This window comes from Neophocaena asiaeorientalis, unplaced genomic scaffold (assembly GCF_003031525.2).
Source record: "Neophocaena asiaeorientalis asiaeorientalis breed wild unplaced genomic scaffold, Neophocaena_asiaeorientalis_V1.1 scaffold81, whole genome shotgun sequence".
Taxonomy (NCBI): domain Eukaryota; kingdom Metazoa; phylum Chordata; class Mammalia; order Artiodactyla; family Phocoenidae; genus Neophocaena; species Neophocaena asiaeorientalis.
In genome coordinates this window covers 1,428,916-1,446,762 of record NW_020171990.1, presented here as the reverse complement: position 1 = coordinate 1,446,762, position 17,847 = coordinate 1,428,916, and the positions used below count along the sequence as shown (strand labels likewise).

General features: G+C 35.9%; 1 pseudogene; it reads left to right on the top strand.

Moving 5' to 3' along the window:
* The first annotated feature begins 898 nt into the window (after nt 1-898).
* On the top strand, nt 899-13,191 carry LOC112401683 (NACHT, LRR and PYD domains-containing protein 12-like; annotated as a pseudogene).
* Nucleotides 13,192-17,847: the final 4,656 nt, after the last annotated feature.

Sequence of the window (17,847 nt, the reverse complement as noted above, 5' to 3'; positions counted from 1 at the left end):
ACTGTGGTGGCCATTCTTTCTATGCACCCAATCTGCTGTATGTTCTGAAGGGTTAGTAGCTAGGGCTCATATCCATCAGCTTCCTTATTGCTAAGGGCTGTTAGCACCTTATAAACTGGAATGTGAAAGACAATGAGGCTTTTTCAGGCAAATCCAAAAGTTCCTCCACACATTCTGACAACATAATGGCACACTCACGAGTCATCTATCCTTTGGCTTCTCATTGCCCTAGCCATAGGGTTAACCTCTTTAGAAAAGCCCAACATCAGTGCAAAGGGTTAATGACAGGTCTCATGACTGATCACCAGCCAAGCTGCTCTCAGTGTAGCCCACTGGCTGCTGCAGTTCATTTTCTCCCTGAGAGTCTTCACTTGGTGGGGTGTTGTGTACACTGCTAAGAACTGTTACTCTGTGAGTCTATATTGGGTTTCTGTCCTTTTCCAGAGATGGGACCAAAATTCTAGGGGATCTTTCCTTTCCTCTTCTGTTGTCTCTGCTACAGTGTCTGACTCATACTTTCTGGAGTCACAGGTACATCTAACATAAATGGTAACCCTGCCTGGGAGACACCCAGAGCTTTAATTTGCTTCACTAGTACTTTTGTCCTTTCAAAGATATTTGCTGCTTTGATCCCCAGTCCTGCACGTGCCCTTTCTTTATCAGGTGATGTGGTGGATGGAGTCACTGTTCTAGGTGGGGAATAAAGTCCTCTAAAATCCCCAGATCCCTACAAAGCCTGGCAGCTCCTCTGCATTCTTAAGGATTGGAAAGGCTTCTATCTTATCAACCACAGCTTCTGGAGTAACACACGTCATACCCGGCCAAATAACTCCTCAAACCTTATGGCAGTACCTGGGTCTTTAATTTCCTATGAGTTCACCATCCATCTCCCTTGCAGATGTACCAACAAGACCTGCAAAGTGTCCTGCAGCAGAGGTAAGATCTCACATTGTTGACATTGGACCATCAATGTAAAGGGTCCATTTTACCGATGTGGGGAAGGAGAACAGGAGCAGGTCTCAGGTTACCTCCCACTTGGGGATGCACTGGAAAGGTCCATTGTTGCCCCTCCCATATGAAAGCAAATTGGTCTTATAACTCAGTTGCCAAGTGTATACTGAAAAAAAAAATTTTTTTTGTATGAATGCTCTTACAAATGCTTCAGAGTAAATCAATGACTTCAAATAACAAAAGACTTCAAAAAACGGACATGGTTAAAGATCCAATAAAGACAAACACAGAATATTTATTTTCTAGGCAGATTACATTAAAGGTAAAGAAAAACCTTTGTTTACAATTTCTTATTAAGAACAGTCCAATTATATAAGAAAATGTTTGCCCTTTTAACAGGGAAAAAAACAAATTCTCATTTTGTACCAGTGGATTTTTGATATTAACTCTTTTTTTCCCCTTTAACTTAAATAATTCTATTCCAACTTTAGTCAGCCTGACCACACATAAAATTTATTTCTCAATATTCCTCCTCCATAGAACTTCTGTGACTTCCACAAAACTGCAACTTCCTATATCTAATTAAAATTTGTCGTATTTTTTCTTTTCTTATTCTAAAACAGTTATTTTATTTTAAAACAAAATTACTTTCTTTTTATTTTACCAAAAATAAAACATGTGCTTTATAACTTTTATTATTAAAAATCTATTTTCTTTACCCCAAATGCATCTCCATTCCTCATACCTGTGTTCCCGGTGAATTTGTGGTTCTTGATGTCTCCTTTCAAAAGTATTCAGTGAGACACAAAGTGATAGGTAAGAAGTGGATTTATTTAGAGAGAAACACACCCTACAGACAGAGTATGAGCCATCTCAGAAGGTGAGAGAGCCTCAAAATGTGGTGTGGTTAGTTTTTATTGGCTGGGTAATTTCATAGGCTAATGAGTGGGGAGATTATTCCAATTATTTCCGGGAAGGGGTGGGTATTTCCAGGAATTTGGCCACTGCCCACTTTTTGACCTTTTATGGTTGGTCACAGAACTGTCATGATGCTGGTTGGGTATGTCACTTAGCTAATGCATTACAATGAACTTATAACGAGGCTCAAGGTGTAGTGGATGTCGAATCTTCTGCCATCTTGGCCCCAGTTGGTTCTAACCAGTCTTTGTCATGTCCTGTGGCTGCACCATTCTTTTAAAGCTTGTGCCCTGTCCCCTTCTCTCCTGTTTCACCTACTTTTATTACCTAAAACACACATTCTACTATTCACATACAGTCATTTTCTTTCATCTTTATTATTACTAGTTTTGTAAAAACAAACAAACAAAAACTCTTAGCTCTCTTACAAATCAATTTAGACAAGGGAACTGCTACAGCAGTCTGTATTTTAAAAGGCTACGTTTCTCACCCCCCCCTTTTTTTTCCTTTAGTTTCTGTAGGCAATGTTTTTGTTAATTCCTGGAGTATTTAAATTTCAAAAATATGGTAAGATTTACAAACTTCAAGGCACAGAGAAAAATGTAAGTTTTCTCATAAATGTTTCTCTTTAAATGCTACTTAAATTTATTCTTTGTATTAGTGGCCACTGGGCCTGGGGCATTTTGTCAGTTTTCTCATCAGCTACCATCACATCCTCCTCTCCATTCCCATCACTCTTCCAGAGATTTTACCTCTCACCTTCTAATCACAATTCGTCACAAACACCTGAATCATAGTCTTTGGGATCTTGTGCCCTCCTAGCTTTGCAAAATGGCATGCCAAGGTCTCTAACTTCTTATCCTGCTCTCCCACATTGTCTGCCAGCCCTGAAGTAAGCAGAGTAGTGGAAAAACACACGTTCTAACCTCAGCTCTTCTTCCAACTTTCTAACTTGAATCTCAGCCTCTGCTTGAGCGTTGGTGTCCAGCTGAATTGCTCACCAATGGCTAGCTCACAATGTTGGCCATTTATTTTCCTTCTTGGCCACAGTGCACAGTGCAAGGTTCCTTAAACAAACTCATTAAAGCAGCCAGCATTTTTAGGGCATCTCTGTACTCATGGGACAGGCCACCAGTGTCTGACATATGGGCCAAGCAGGATTTCCACCTCAGACACCTCTTTCCCAAAGCCTATTTCTTCATTCTCTGACAGGCTCACCAGTTGTTGGGTGGCTACCTCCTCAGGAGCCTCCCTCAGGGGCTTCCTGGGTATAATCTGAGGATTATAATCCTCTCCCAAGGAGGACAGGGAGAAACCAAAGAAAATGTAGACCATGCCAGATTGATAAGTGACAGATTTAATGATCAAGGGAAATTGCTTATGAAGCTTGTCTCTGGAAGTCTTAAAATGAGTGGACATCCAAAACTACCCACTAAAACTTAAAAGTTATACAGAGGCTTTAACTGGGTTCAGTCACATACACAGCCCATCATATTACTGTCTCAGTGCTGTGTCCTTGGGTAGCTTCTAACTTCAGGAAGGCAAGAAGAGTGCACATTCCAAGGACAGGGAAGGGCATAAGCAGATTTTGAATAGTGGGTACAGCTCACAGGTCAAATCAATGTTACATCTTCTTGATAAGCTTCCCAAACAGAATTTTCACAAAACACAGATATAGATGTAATTTTATATAGTGGTAACTTTATGTGGTAGTTGACCCTTGAACAACACGGGTTTCAACTTGCGCAAGTCCATATATACATGGAATTTCTTCAGTAAATACCTGCTATAGTACTGTGCCATCTAAAGTTGGCTGAATCTGCAGATGCAGAGCTATGGATATTGAGTGCCCACTTTAAGGTTATTTGCAGGTTTTTATTGTGTGTGTGTGTAGATATGTATATGTATATAAGTATATATGTGTATATATATAGAGAGAGAGAGAGACAGAGAGGCAGAGAGACAGAGAAAGTTAATGGGAATAACTTCATTGAGATAAGAAGTTAAGATATAAAGTAAAAAAATGCAAAAAATTGAATCTGACGGGTTTAGGCATTCAAATAATTATTTACCTTAATTGAAGAAAGTCTTTCTCTTGTTTTGGTAGGCAACACAAAGCAAAACTACTGTATTTTCTTGAAAATGAAAATGAATTATGTAATGTAGAACTGTGACTAAAAGGTTTCTTAAAATCTTGCCTGTCAATTTTGTAAATGTAGTGATTGTTTCATTGGAGGTACATTACATAATCTTGAAAAATATTTCTCCTGCTGTATTACACCCCTTCCCGCCCCAGAAATTAAAGACCTCTATAAAACTGGTGAACTCTAGAATGTTGGAGAGTGTTAGGGCATAGAGATGCTTTGGTATAATCTAATTATTTCACAAATCAGAGAGTTGAGGTCAAGAAGAATTAAATTATTTACTTAAAATTGCCTGTTTAGTATGTGATTCTGTCCAAACCCCTCATATCTTAAGAGATCTGTCCACATTTCAAATTCTCCATGAAGCTTTCTTATTGAGTAAAAAAGTCTTTTCTTCTAAATATCTCACATTACCTGTTTTGAAACTTGAGAAATCTACTTTTTATCACAACAATTTGAATTTTTTACCTTGTGTCATATTCTGTCAGTTCTTAAATATACAAATTAAGTTATATATACATATATATATATATATATATTATTTCTTCTCTATGCCTTCCCTACTTGTATGAATTGACCTGCATTGGACAGGTAGCCACTTTCACTTGTTTTGTAATATCACTTTCCTCAATTTTTATGGATTCACAAATAATATATTGTTACATTTAAATTTTTGAATAATAGAAATATGCATATTATATATTATTAATAATTATATCTTACTAGATGTAGCATTTTGTAACTTTTTTCCTAAATATTATATGTTTGCATCTAATCCATGCTTATCTTTATAGCAGCACTTCCTTTCTTTTTCTCTATTTGATAGAATCCCTTTGTATGTTTTACCATGATCCATATGCCATTCCCTATTGATGACATTCAGATTATATCTCTCTTCGTAATGTTACAAACATTGCTCCTCTGAATAATATTATAACTGTTTCAATATTACATATAGAAGAATTCCCCAAGGATATACACCTTGCAATGGAAATATAAAGTCATTAGTGCAGGCACCTATCTACTCATATCTATAACTGCAACAAAGATTTTGACAATTTACAATTCCCCTCAAATGATTACAGAATTCTTTGCACAACTTTTCAATGCACAATATTGTGAGATGCAAAGTTTGCTCAACTTTTGTACTAAAAATATTGCCTTAAATTGACAGAATTTCTCTAATAAATAATGAGGTTTAGCATAATTCCTAGGTGATTTTTATATAAGCTAATACACTTTTTTACATTATTTAGGGTTATTCTCAATGGTGAAAAACTGAAAGCATTTCCTCAAAGATCAGGAAAAGACAAGGGTTTCCACTCTCACCACTATTATTCAACATAGTTTTGTAAGCCCTAGGCACAGCAATCAGGGAAGAAAAAGAAATAAAAGGGATACTAATTGGAAAAGAAGAAATAGAGCTGTCACTGTTTGCAGATGACATGATACTATACATAGAAAATCCTAAAGATGCCACTAGAAAACTACTACAGCTAATCAATGAATTTAGCAAAGTTGCAGGATACAAAATTAATACACAGAAATCTCTTGCATTCCTATACACTAGCAATGAAAGAGCAGAAAGAGAAATTAAGGAAACAATCTCACTCACCACTGCAATAAAATAAAGAATAAAATACCTAGGAATAAACCTATCTAAGGAGGCAAAAGACCTGTATGCAGAAAACTATAAGATACTGATGAAAGAAATCAAAGATGTAGAGGTATACCATGTTCTTGGATTGGAAAAATCAATATTATGAAAATGATTATACTACCTAAAGCGGTCTACAGATTCAACGCAATCCCTATCAAACTACCAATGGCATTTTTCTCAGAACTAGAACAAAATATTTTACTATTTGTATGGCAACTCACAAGAGACCCTGAATAGCCAAAGCAATCTTGAGAAAGAAAAATGGAGGTGGATGAATCAGGCTCCCTGATTTCAGACAATACTACAGTTACAATAATCTACAAAGTATGGTACTGGCACAAAAACAGAAATATAGATCAATGGAACAGTATAGAAAGTCCAGAGATAAACCCATGCAACTATGGTCACCTAATATATGACAAAGGAGGCAAAAGTGTACAATGGAGAAAAGACAGCTTCTTCAAGTGGTGCTGGGAAAACTGGACAGCTACATGTAAGTGAATGAAATTAGAACACTCCTTAATACCATACACAAACATAAAATCAAAATGGATTAAAAACCTAAATGTAAGGCCAGACACTATAAAATTTGAGAGGAAGACATAGAACACTCTATGATGTAAATTACAGCAAGATATTTTTTGACCCACCTCCTAGAGTAATGAAAATAAAAACAAAAATAAACAAATGGGACCTAATTAAACATAAAAGCTTTTGCACAGCAAAGGAAACCATAAACAAGATGAAAAGACAACCCTCAGAATAGGAGAAAATATTTGCAAATGAAGCAACTGACACAGGATTAATCTCCAAAATATACAAGCAGCTCATGCAGCTCATATTAGAAAAGCAAACAACCCAATCCAAACATGGACAGAAGACCTATAAATAGACATTTCTCCAAAGAAGACATACAGATGGCCAACACACACATGAAAAGCTGTTCAACATAACTAATTATTAGAGAAATGAAAATCAAAATTACAAAGAGATATCACCTCACACCAGTCAGAATGGCCATCATTTTAAAAATCTACAAATGATAAATGCTAGAGAGAGTATGGTGAAAAGGAAACCCTCATGCACTCTTGGTGAGAATGTAAATTGATACAGCCACTATGGAAAACAGTATGGATGTTCCTTAAAAAACTAAAAATAGAACTACCATACGACCCAGCAATCCCACTACTGGGCATATAACAAGAGAAAACCATAATTCAAAATGGTACCTGCACCCCAATGTTCACAGCAGCACTATTTACAAGAGCCAGGACACGAAAGCCACTTAAATGTCCATCAACAGAGGAATAGATAAGGAAGATGTGGTACATATATACAAGGGAATATTACTCAGCCATAAAAATGAAAGAAATTGGGTCATTTATATACACATAGATGGACCTAGAGAGTGTCATACAGAGTGATGTAAGTCAGAAAGAGAAAAACAAATATATATTAATGCGTATATGTGGAATCTAGAAAAATTTTATAGTTGACCTTATTTGCAAAGCGGAAATAGAGACACAGATATAATGAACAAATATATGGATACCAAGGGGGAGAGGGGTGAGATGGGAGGAATTGGGAGATTGAGATTGACACATATACAGTATTGATACTATGTATAAAAAATACAACTGATGGGAACATAGAGTATTACACAGGGAACTCTACTTAATGCTCTGTGGTGCCCTAAATGGGAGGGAAACCCAGAAGTGAGGGGATATATGTATATGTATGGCTGATTCATTTTGCTGTGCAGTAGAAGCTACACAACATTGTAAAACAACTGTACTCCAATAAAATTAATTAAAAAATAATTGCTTCTCTGAATAAGTGTATAGCTATTTTAATGTTACATATAGAAGAATTTTCTAAGGATATACACCTTGTCATGGGAATACAAAGTCATTAGTGCAGGCACCTACATACTCATATCTATAACTACAACTTATTTCCCAGAAAGGTTTTGTCAATTTACAATTTCCCCCAAAAGATTATAGAATTCTTTGCACAATTTTTTCAGTGTACAATATTGTGAGATGCAAAGTTTGCTCACCTTTTGTGCTAAAACTATTGCCCTAGGGCTTCCCTGGCGGCGCGGTGGTTGGGAGTCCGCCTGCCGATGCGGGGGGCATGGTTTCGTGCCCCAGTCTGGGAGGATACTGCGTGCCACGGAGCAGCTGGGCCCATGGGCCGTGGCCGCTGGGCCTGCGCGTCCAGGGCCTGTGCTCCACGGCAGGAGGGGCCACAGCGGTGAGAGGCCCGCGTACCGCAAAAAATAAAAAAAAAAAAAAAAAAAAAAAAAAATTAAAAAAATAAAACAAAAACTATTGCCCTAAATTGATGGAATTTCTCTAATAAATAATGAGATTTAGCATAATTCCTAGGTGATTTTTATATAAACTAATACACTTTTTTACATTATTTAGGGTTCAAATATATCGGTTTGTAGTTTTAATTTTTAATTTAATTTAATTAATTTGCTTGGTACTGGAGTATACAGATATTCTTTATCTTACAGCAGTCAAGTTTATTAAATAAAACGTTTTTCACTTTTGGAAGTTTTTTCCTTCCTGTTGAAGAAATCTTTTCCCTTTCAAATTTTATGAAGACATTCTTTCATATTGCCTTTTAAATAGTTTCTTTTACATATTATTTTTAATCTGTCTGAAATTTACTTCTTTCCAAATGAATGACCAATTATTTCAGTATTCTTTTTTGAGTTGTCCATCCTTTCCTCCCTGGTATATAATGCAACTTCTCTCATACATCAACTATTTATTTATGTGTAACTCTGTTTCTAAATTCTATTTTGTGTCCCACTGATTTATTTTTCTATAGTTGCTGAACACTTTAAATCGTGATAACTACATAGTTCTGGATTTTTATTAATTTATCTTGCTCAGTATGCACTAGGATTTCAATATCTGGTAATTTGTCATTTTACTCACTTCCAAAAAATATTATCCAGTATATATGTAATGTATTTTCCCATTTTCATTATTTTTTATGTATGTCTAATTAGAAGTATGTCAGAACTATTCATTATTGTTAACTCTATTCAATATATCTATCAACATGTTGTTCATGTACTTTTATATCCTTGTTGCATTCTGTTTCTTGACTAATATTTTCCATTTTACTAATTTCACCTTCAGCTGGGTCTGTTCTATTATGTTACCAACACATCCATTGGATATATTATTTTAGTTGTTATATTTTTTTTTCCTAAAATTTCTATTTAATTATATTTCCTGTTTGTTTTGCATTTAGATCATTTTTTCTTATCCAGTTTTAAAACTCCTTCAATTTAAAATATCTATCCATTGTCATTTTATATTTTATATTGGATAATTCCAGCATTAATAGTACTTTGTGTCACAATCCATAAGAGGAAGACATTTTTGGAGAGAATATTGAGAGTTTTGCTTTTTTCTAAAACAAATTTTATTTTTATTGGAACTAGGGTCTTCTACTTAACAGAGTTCAATGAGATTTAAATTTTATGCTTGGAATTTCCAAGATCATGTAGGGTTTATTATTTCAGTCATAGGACACATTTGAGTGAAGATTTATGTCAACAATTTTCTGAATAATTCATTTTATTAATATTTTTCCACTTAATACCAGGCCAAGCAATTACATTTTCTTATTTTTTTTTTCATTTACAGGTGAAATGCTTTTTGTAAGCCTACATTTTACTGAAGCTATAATCTCTGCAGTCCCAACTTAATTCAGAGGACTCAGCATCACTTTTACTACTTTCTAAACATTCAAGTCTTAAAAATCAGCTTCACTGCATAAAGCTATTCTATCCCAATGCACAGGAAGAATCTGGCCTCAGGACCCATGTTTACTTTCCATTCTGTTCTCAGCTTTACTAAATTACTTTGGGGTTTTGCTTATTCCCTTATTTTCTTATGATCTCATTAGTATACTTTAATGTATGTTTGTTATATTTCTAAGATCTATGTGTTTTGTGCTGAGATAGTATATCAGTCAGGGTGGCCTACATTATACTTAGAAAACAGAATATCCTAGTGTGATCTTAACATAACTAGGCTTTATTTTTCCATGTGAAACATCTTGGTGTGCTAATTCATAAGGACAGAGTGCCCAAGGTTCTTGCGCAGCAATTAAATGCTGGTTTTCATGCTACTTCTACCAATAAATCATAGTTAGAGTCATATGGCCCTGTCATTTGTGCAATTTTGTAATTGCAAGCCTCCCATATACCTAAGGAGAAGTTAAACCAGATATAGAAGAGCATTAAAAGACTTTACCATAAATCACATGTTTGGTTCTCTTTTCTTTCTATGTATAAAACATACTAAATACCTTCGCCAAGGAGGCAGTTTATAACATCTTCCATTCATGAGACAGCTCAAAATTTAGTACCTCTGGGTTATGAGACTTAGTCTCTATTAGAACAGTTGCATCCACATCAGCTTCACTTGTGACTTTTCTTGATGCAGGAACTTACACACTAACAGGACAAATTATCTTCTCACCACAAATGCAACATAGAGAGGTAGATTGTGTTCTGCAGAACTACTAGATCTCCAATCTGGAAAAAGAAACAAACGGAAATTTGCATTGGTCCCTGGTCTATATTAATCCTTAAATCCCTCTGAACAAACACTCTCATGGTTTCTACCTCAGGACTGGACAACATTCCTTAATTAGACTGTTCCTGCTCCCTGAAAATGGCCCTGAATGCCATTCTTCCTGGGCCCCTCTGAGAGATTCTCCTCTGCCTTTAGCCACTTTGCCTTCTGTGAAATAAGCATTGGGCAATGTCAATCTTTTGAGAGCAAAGCATGTCTCAGACAACGTTCTGCCTTTAAGTAGTTAGAAGTCCAAGAATTATTTTGTGCCTTAGAGTATTTATTAAGTTTTTAGGAATTTTACATATTTGATCTCAGTTATCTATATATGAAAAGAGCTAAAAGAAGAAAGTTCTTTGAGATAATTCTCAAATTTGCTATATTGCTTTACTTCTTGCTGCCTCTACAATAGACCCAAATATAGGTACCCTGAGCTTAATTAAATGTCTTTGATTTGGGGATTTTACCACTAGCCTCAATCCTCTGAGTCAACTTATGCAGTTAAAAGTACTAGATCCTACACAATAGTAAGGTCATGCTTGTGCTGAGGCATCTTAATCCATTCAGGTTTTAAGCATGGGTAATAAAATACTAATATTTTTTTCATATTGCTAAATTTTAATAAATATTTATAGTTCAAATCTTCTTTCGTTTCTTCTTTCTTTCTGGAATAATGAGAGGGTAAGGTAAAATATAATTTCTTCTTATGAACCTACAGAACTTCAATTATCTTGTCTGTCTATTCTTAATTCTTGTTCTTAATTCTGATAAGCTGGGGTTTCTATTATTTTTTTGTTTTGTTTTGTTTTTCCTGAGCTCTTTTTTTTCTGGCAGTACCTTATCAAATACAACAAACAACAACAAATGTGTTCTATTAATAGTGTTTTCAGACTTCTTGTCCCAGAGTTAAAATTTCATGAGATATGTGATATTTTAGTATATTGCTAGGGATAGTTTTATTTTTTTCTGCTACTGTATAACATTTATCATTATTTTCCAGATTCCAATATTCATATCTTCTGTGCAAACTGATGAACCATGCCCATGGACAACCTGCTTCAGGTACAAATATCTATTTCAATCAGGAGAGAGTTATTCTGTGATGATAATCAGCCTCAAAATCTCAGTGCCATATAGCAGCAAAGTTTTATTTCTTGGCCAATACTTATTAATGGTGCAGGTGTTGGGTACTACTGTAAAAGTCCATCTTCTTCTTGTCACCATGGCCAGTGATATCCCACATGGTATGACACTAACTAGCTTGGATCCCAGAACAAATTTAAAATGTAGAAAAGAAATAAACTCTTGTTGCTTCAAGGCATGGAGGTTTGGGAAATGTTTGTTAACACATCATCAATTAGACTACTCTTACTTATTTTATACAGAGTAAAATTTGATGTATCTAATTTTTCCTATAGCTGGAAAGGGAAAATATTTCGGTGTCCTTTCACATTGCTTTTCTGCCTCTCTTAATATTGGCAATATCAGTTTAGTTTTCTATAAATGTTAAGACTTTGATACTATTATATTTTAAATCACCCCAGCTCCAATTCAAATAAATATTATCTATAATTGTTATTTCTCATAGGCAATAAGCTATATAATCACTTCCATCTTCAAGCACAGATAGAAACACATTCATAGGCAGAATTCCTAACCATACATTCTACACTGACAGCGCTAGCTATAGTATCTCTATAAATTTGCACTGGTACAGGGCTGCCTGCAGTGTGGGTGAAGAAGATGGGTGAGATGGGCTTCAGGGTCCAGATGCTATTGGCATAGTCAGCCGAGAGGAATGTTTTGTCAGACATCTACAATGAACAGCTTGCTGATGCTCTAAGCTCTAATCCAAATCTGATAGAGCTGCTTTTGTATTGCAATGCCCTGAGAAGCTGGGGGGTGAAGCTGCTCTGTCAAAGACTCAGATACCGCAAACTGCAGAATTGAGGTTGAAGAGGTGCTGAGTTTCTAGCCCTGCATATTAAGACCTCACAGGAGCTCTGATATCCAATAAGAATTTAATAAGGATGGACCTAAGGAGCAATGACTTGGGGTTGTCAGGCATGGAACTGCTCTGTGAGGGGCTCCAGCAACCCAAATGCAGGATGCAGATGATTCAGTTGAGGAAGTGTCCTCTGGAGGTTATGGCTTGACAGGACACTGACTCCTTGCTCAGCACCAAGTACACTGGAGGATTTGGATCTGAGGCTTTTCTGTTAAGCTTGAGGTACCCAGTCATTGGCTGAGGATCTTGCAGTTGAAGATTTGCCAAGTCACTGCTGCTGCCTGTGAAGATCTGACTCCCACCCTCAGTGTGAATCAGAGCCTGGCAGAGTTGGATCTAAACTTGAATGACCTGGGGAACATAAGTGCTGCTGCTGTATGAGGGTTTCAGTCATCCAAGTAAACTCCAGACCCTCTGGTTAGGCATTTGATGGCTCAGTTCTACAGCCTTTGAGTGTCTGCTGTGCCCTAGGCCAACCACCACCTCTGGGAGTTGGATCTGAGTTTGAATGACCTGGGAAACTGGAGCATGTGTTTGTTGTGTGAGGGCCTGTGACACCCCACCTGTGGACTCCAGAAACTATGGCTGGATAGCTGTGGGCTCATAAGCAGAGATTTGACGTTTCTCTTCTAGCCTGGGGGTTACCCAGAAAATGACAGAGTTTATCTGACTAACAACGTGCTGGGAAACACAGGTACCAGGCTGCTATGATAGAGCCTGAGTCATCCCAGCTGCAAACTTCAAGTCCTCTGGTTATTTGGAACAAGCCACGGAGGACTGGCAGCACTTCACCTAACAAAATCTTACTTAGATATTGGGTGCCGAATGGTTCTATCTACTGCTTCTTCTCTTGCAGTAAGGAGGGAGGAAGATCATCCCAGGACCTGCCAATCAACATAATGATAAGGCCTTTCATTTCCTCAAGAGACAAATTTATATGCAGAATAAATCCTTTCTGCTTGGGGTTTATGTAATCATCATGTGACTGAGCTTGGAGTTTTAGTCTGAAGAATGTTGGTGCCATGAAGAGAATTTAGAGAATTGTCCCAGATGATTCTAGAGCAGAAGCTCACAACTGAGAGTGATTTTGCTCCACCAGGGGACACTTGGCAATGACAGAAGACATTAGGGTGGGGGAACCTACTGGCATCTAGTGGGTAGAGGCCAGGAATCCTGCAAATATCCTAAAATGCACAAGGCAACTCCTACAACAAAGTATTTGGCATACATGTCAATTGTGTCAAAGTTGAAAAACCCTATTCTCAAAGATTAATGGTGCAATAAAGATACTACAGAGTCTGGAACACTGGTGAACCTCAGAATGCTTGTTATGGCAACAGCCCCAATAATAAACCTTGCAATTTTGTTTTTCACTATGATTCTGTCCCCTGGCTGGAGCCAAATGGACCATGGTTGGACACCTGCCATTGTTAGCCAACTATGGGCCAGCCAATAACTTATACCATGCTTTGGATGAAAACATGAATTAAATCAACCAGGATTTTACTATCGGGGATTTGAGCTAGGAAACTTCAGACAAACTAATGATTGTTGGGAAACTTCACAAGAATGCCGTGAGCATGCCATGCTGAATCCATAGTGAAGATGTCTAGAAAGACCAAAATTTACTGGTAAGTGGAAGAAATTTGTAGAGATAAAAAATTTAGTGACCTTGTAACTTATGAAATGTTGAAAAGGAAGTAACTCAGATTCTGAAGACATCATTCCTGTGGATATCAATAAATGTTCCATGATTACTCACATTAAATAAATAAAGTATGTTGATATTGAAATATGTAAATTAGCTATTTGAGTAAGACATTTATTAGGTTCTTAAAACTGAGTGTATATTTTTTTTAGAAGAAACTGAACAGAATCTTCAAAATGCAAAGAAATTTAATTAGCTACGAAGGTGAAAAGCGAGTTTTGTATTTACCATTTGTGTGACAGAAGTCACTGTTTCTGTTTATTTCTTCACAAGGGAAGTAGATTTTCTTGTTACTGACAGTACAAGAGATTTTTCCATATTTAATTTATATTTTTCCCTTATCTTCATCTGATACATTTTAAAGTTATTTAAAGTGCATGTATAACTTTTGTCCTTTCAAAGGTTTTAATAAAAGTGTGGTGACATATTCTGAATGTTTAATTTCCTTATAATACACTGACTAATGATTGGTTCTAAGAAGCAATTTGGTTCAAGAAATGGCCAACTATTCAACATTTATAGCACCTTTAAATTAGAAAATTTGCTAATTGGATTTGTGCTTTTCTAAATCTAAGTAAAATGTGTGAATCATTTCTTGTAAAATTAAAATTATAATTATTTTGTCTTAGAAAAATGATGTAGGCGATGTACCTTGTGCACATTCTGAAAATTACATACTACCATATGAAGTACAAATAAAACTGTATATTTGTATGTACACTTACAATTTTGTAGATGATAGTAATGATTTGAAAATATTAACTTGACTTCAATTTTGGCAAATTCTAATTTTGACAAACACTAAGTCTGGCAAATTATGCTAGCATTTCATCAAAAGATTTCCTCCTTCATCCATAGTTATAGCATTATAGTCAAGCACAAGATAGAGAACATTTCTTAGCCTCTCTTGCACTGAGATGTGACATTGTGACTAAGTCATCTCTTATAGAATGGGAACAGAAATGATGTATTTTTAACAGAATGTATTTGACTCCTTCACCCTCTCTTTTCCCCTCTCCTGAAAGAATGCAAACTATAGCAAAGCTTATGAATAAAGGAGACAAAGATGGGAGGATCTGAGTCTGTTGAGAAGAGATACTTGCTGCCCTTGATCACCTTTCCTGTATTGTTAAATGAATGATAAATAAAATTAAGGATGTTTGTGCCATACTTTTGTTATTTTTGAGTATTTTAATGTAACCTAACTGATTTCTTATATTAATTTCCTGAAACTGTTGTAACAAATTACCACAAATGGGGTTGTTTAACATGTCAGAAATATATTCTCTCACAATTCTGCAGACTAGAAGTCCAAAATCAGGTTTTAGCATTCCTTTTCCAGTTTCTGGTCTCGTGATGCATCACTCCAATTCTGCCTCCATCTTGAATGTGACCTTCTTTTCTTTTTCCCTATCTCACTGTTGTGTGCTTCTTTATAAGGATTCTTATCATTGAATTTAGGAGAATAATCTCACCTCAAAATCTTAATCTAATTACATCTGCAAAGTACGCTTTTTTCTGAATAATATTATTCAGACTTTCTTGGGGTTAGGATGTAGACAATCTACTACAGTACCTTTAAGAAATGTTATGGGATTTTGTATTTTTTTCCACTCTGTAGTTGCACTCTCTATAATGTATTGTATAGATCATATAAACATTCAATAAAGAATGCTTAAGTCTTTAAGTGGAGCCTTTCACAATTTTGTGTATCAGTTACAAATGGGAGTTCATAGTTTCTAATTCAACTGACATTAAAGTAAGATTTATCTGTAATGAATGGAATTAGAAAAATAGCAAATGAAAAAAATAAATAATTGAATTATAAGTCTGTTTTTTACTTTCCTTTCTTTCTAGTAATGAGAGATTTACATAAAAAGAGATTAAAATGCCAACAATTCCACTGCAGAAGTGGATCACTATAACATGATATTAGAATGGAACTCTTTGTACCTCAGTTTCAGCTGAAGCATAAACACAATAAGAACCAAGAATTCTCGAGACAGAAAATGAAAACTTTTTTAAAGGAGGGGAATTGCTAAAGAGGATTTAATTTGAAAAGAAGTCTTTGTGGCTTTCTCCAGAATAAGAACAGGAGATAGGGATGAAAGAATGCAATTTGTAATTCAACTATAATGAATAGGCTTTAACAGAGCAATTCGGAGCATGTGCTATGTGCTTTGGAAATTGAAGGACAAGAAGGACTATTTCCTGACCCATGCTTGGGAAAAATCAAATTACCTGTAGGGTAGCAGGGTAAAAGATGCATCTGCCAAATAACTGTTCTTCCTTCTGGGAGTGATTAATAAGTGCATGAATCCCAGTGAGTTCTTGCAGTAGTGTCAGCCTGACCTCATTTTAGAACGGAGTCTGCCCAAGAGGGAAGTCTGACATGGTAAAGAATCCCAGGAGTAAGAGAGTTACTGAGGAATGAGCTGCAGAGGAAGCAGAGGCACGGCCCACACAATCAGAAGGTTCTGGAGGGGTCAGACTCTGAAGAACCCACAAAAATATCCACAAGGCAAAGTCATTCTTAAACATCTGTCACATCTAGAGTGCATCAAGCTTCTTACAGGATTTCAAGTAGATTAAGAATTGCCTGTGTGTCAATCTAATTTCTCCTCCTTCTGCTCTGAGAAAGGGGATGGGAGCTGTGAATGAGAAAGAAAAGCAAAAGTCCATGGCCCTTCCCAGGAAGGAGGTGACAACCCTACAATAAGCACCAACTGGGAAACGAGGGTGGGGTGGGGGATTTACTGTAAATGAATACAGTTTTCTGTTAAAAAGTTTATTTATAATGCAAGAATTTGTTCATGCACATTTGATAATCAGGTGAATAAAACCACAAAAATGAAAATCATGTTACCTGTTAATTTTCTCTAAGCTACCAAGCAACACTAGATGTAGGGAAGTGAATACTTCCTAGTCCTTCTCTTGCCCCTTCACTGACTTATCTGTAACCATCCACTCCAACAGTGAGAAAATCTAGCTTCCACCTTCCACCATGAATTTACTTAGTTGTGTAAACCTAGTATGACGTATAATTATTTCAGAATGGTTAATTCATACCCCCATGGAAAACACCTTTCTCAACCAGACTGCAGTACTGATGTGGAGTTCCGTTTGCTTTTGTTTTTTTTATATTCCACTCAATTCCAAAGTTAATTAAATTGGCTCCTTTTTATCTCACCCTATTTGGTGAGATTGTTTCATACATTTATGAGGCAGTTAGGTTTTTCTTTTTGGTCACATTCTTTATTCCATTCTGGAATCCTCTGACTTCCTTAATAATAAAAAAAAAAATACACACATTGAAGTCCATTCTTTGTGCTTTAAATTTCTGTAGATGGGTTAGGGTCATGTATATCCAGTTACAATATCATACACAATATTTTAAAATAAAATTCCTTTTCACTGTCTTATAAACAGAATTCCTCTTTGCTTTACCTATTTAATATATTCCTTCCAACTCCTGGCAACCACTGATGTGTTTACTATCCCAGCAGTTTTTAATTTTTCCGTAATGCTATATAAATGGAATCATACAGTATTCAGCCTTTCAGACTGGTTTCTTTCAGTTAGCAGTGAACATTTAAGATTAACCCAAATCCTTGTGTGGGTTTATTAAGTTAACCTTTTTTTAATTGCTGAGTAATACTGCACTATACATATGTACTCCTGTTTCATTTTTGTTGTTGTTTTTTAAGTTATTCACCTATTGAAGGGCATCTTGGTTTATTCCAACTACTGATAATTATGATTTAAATTGTTATAAACTTTCAGATTTTTGTGTGGGCATACATTTTCAAATCAGTTGGATAAATATCTACAAGCATGATTGCTGGAAC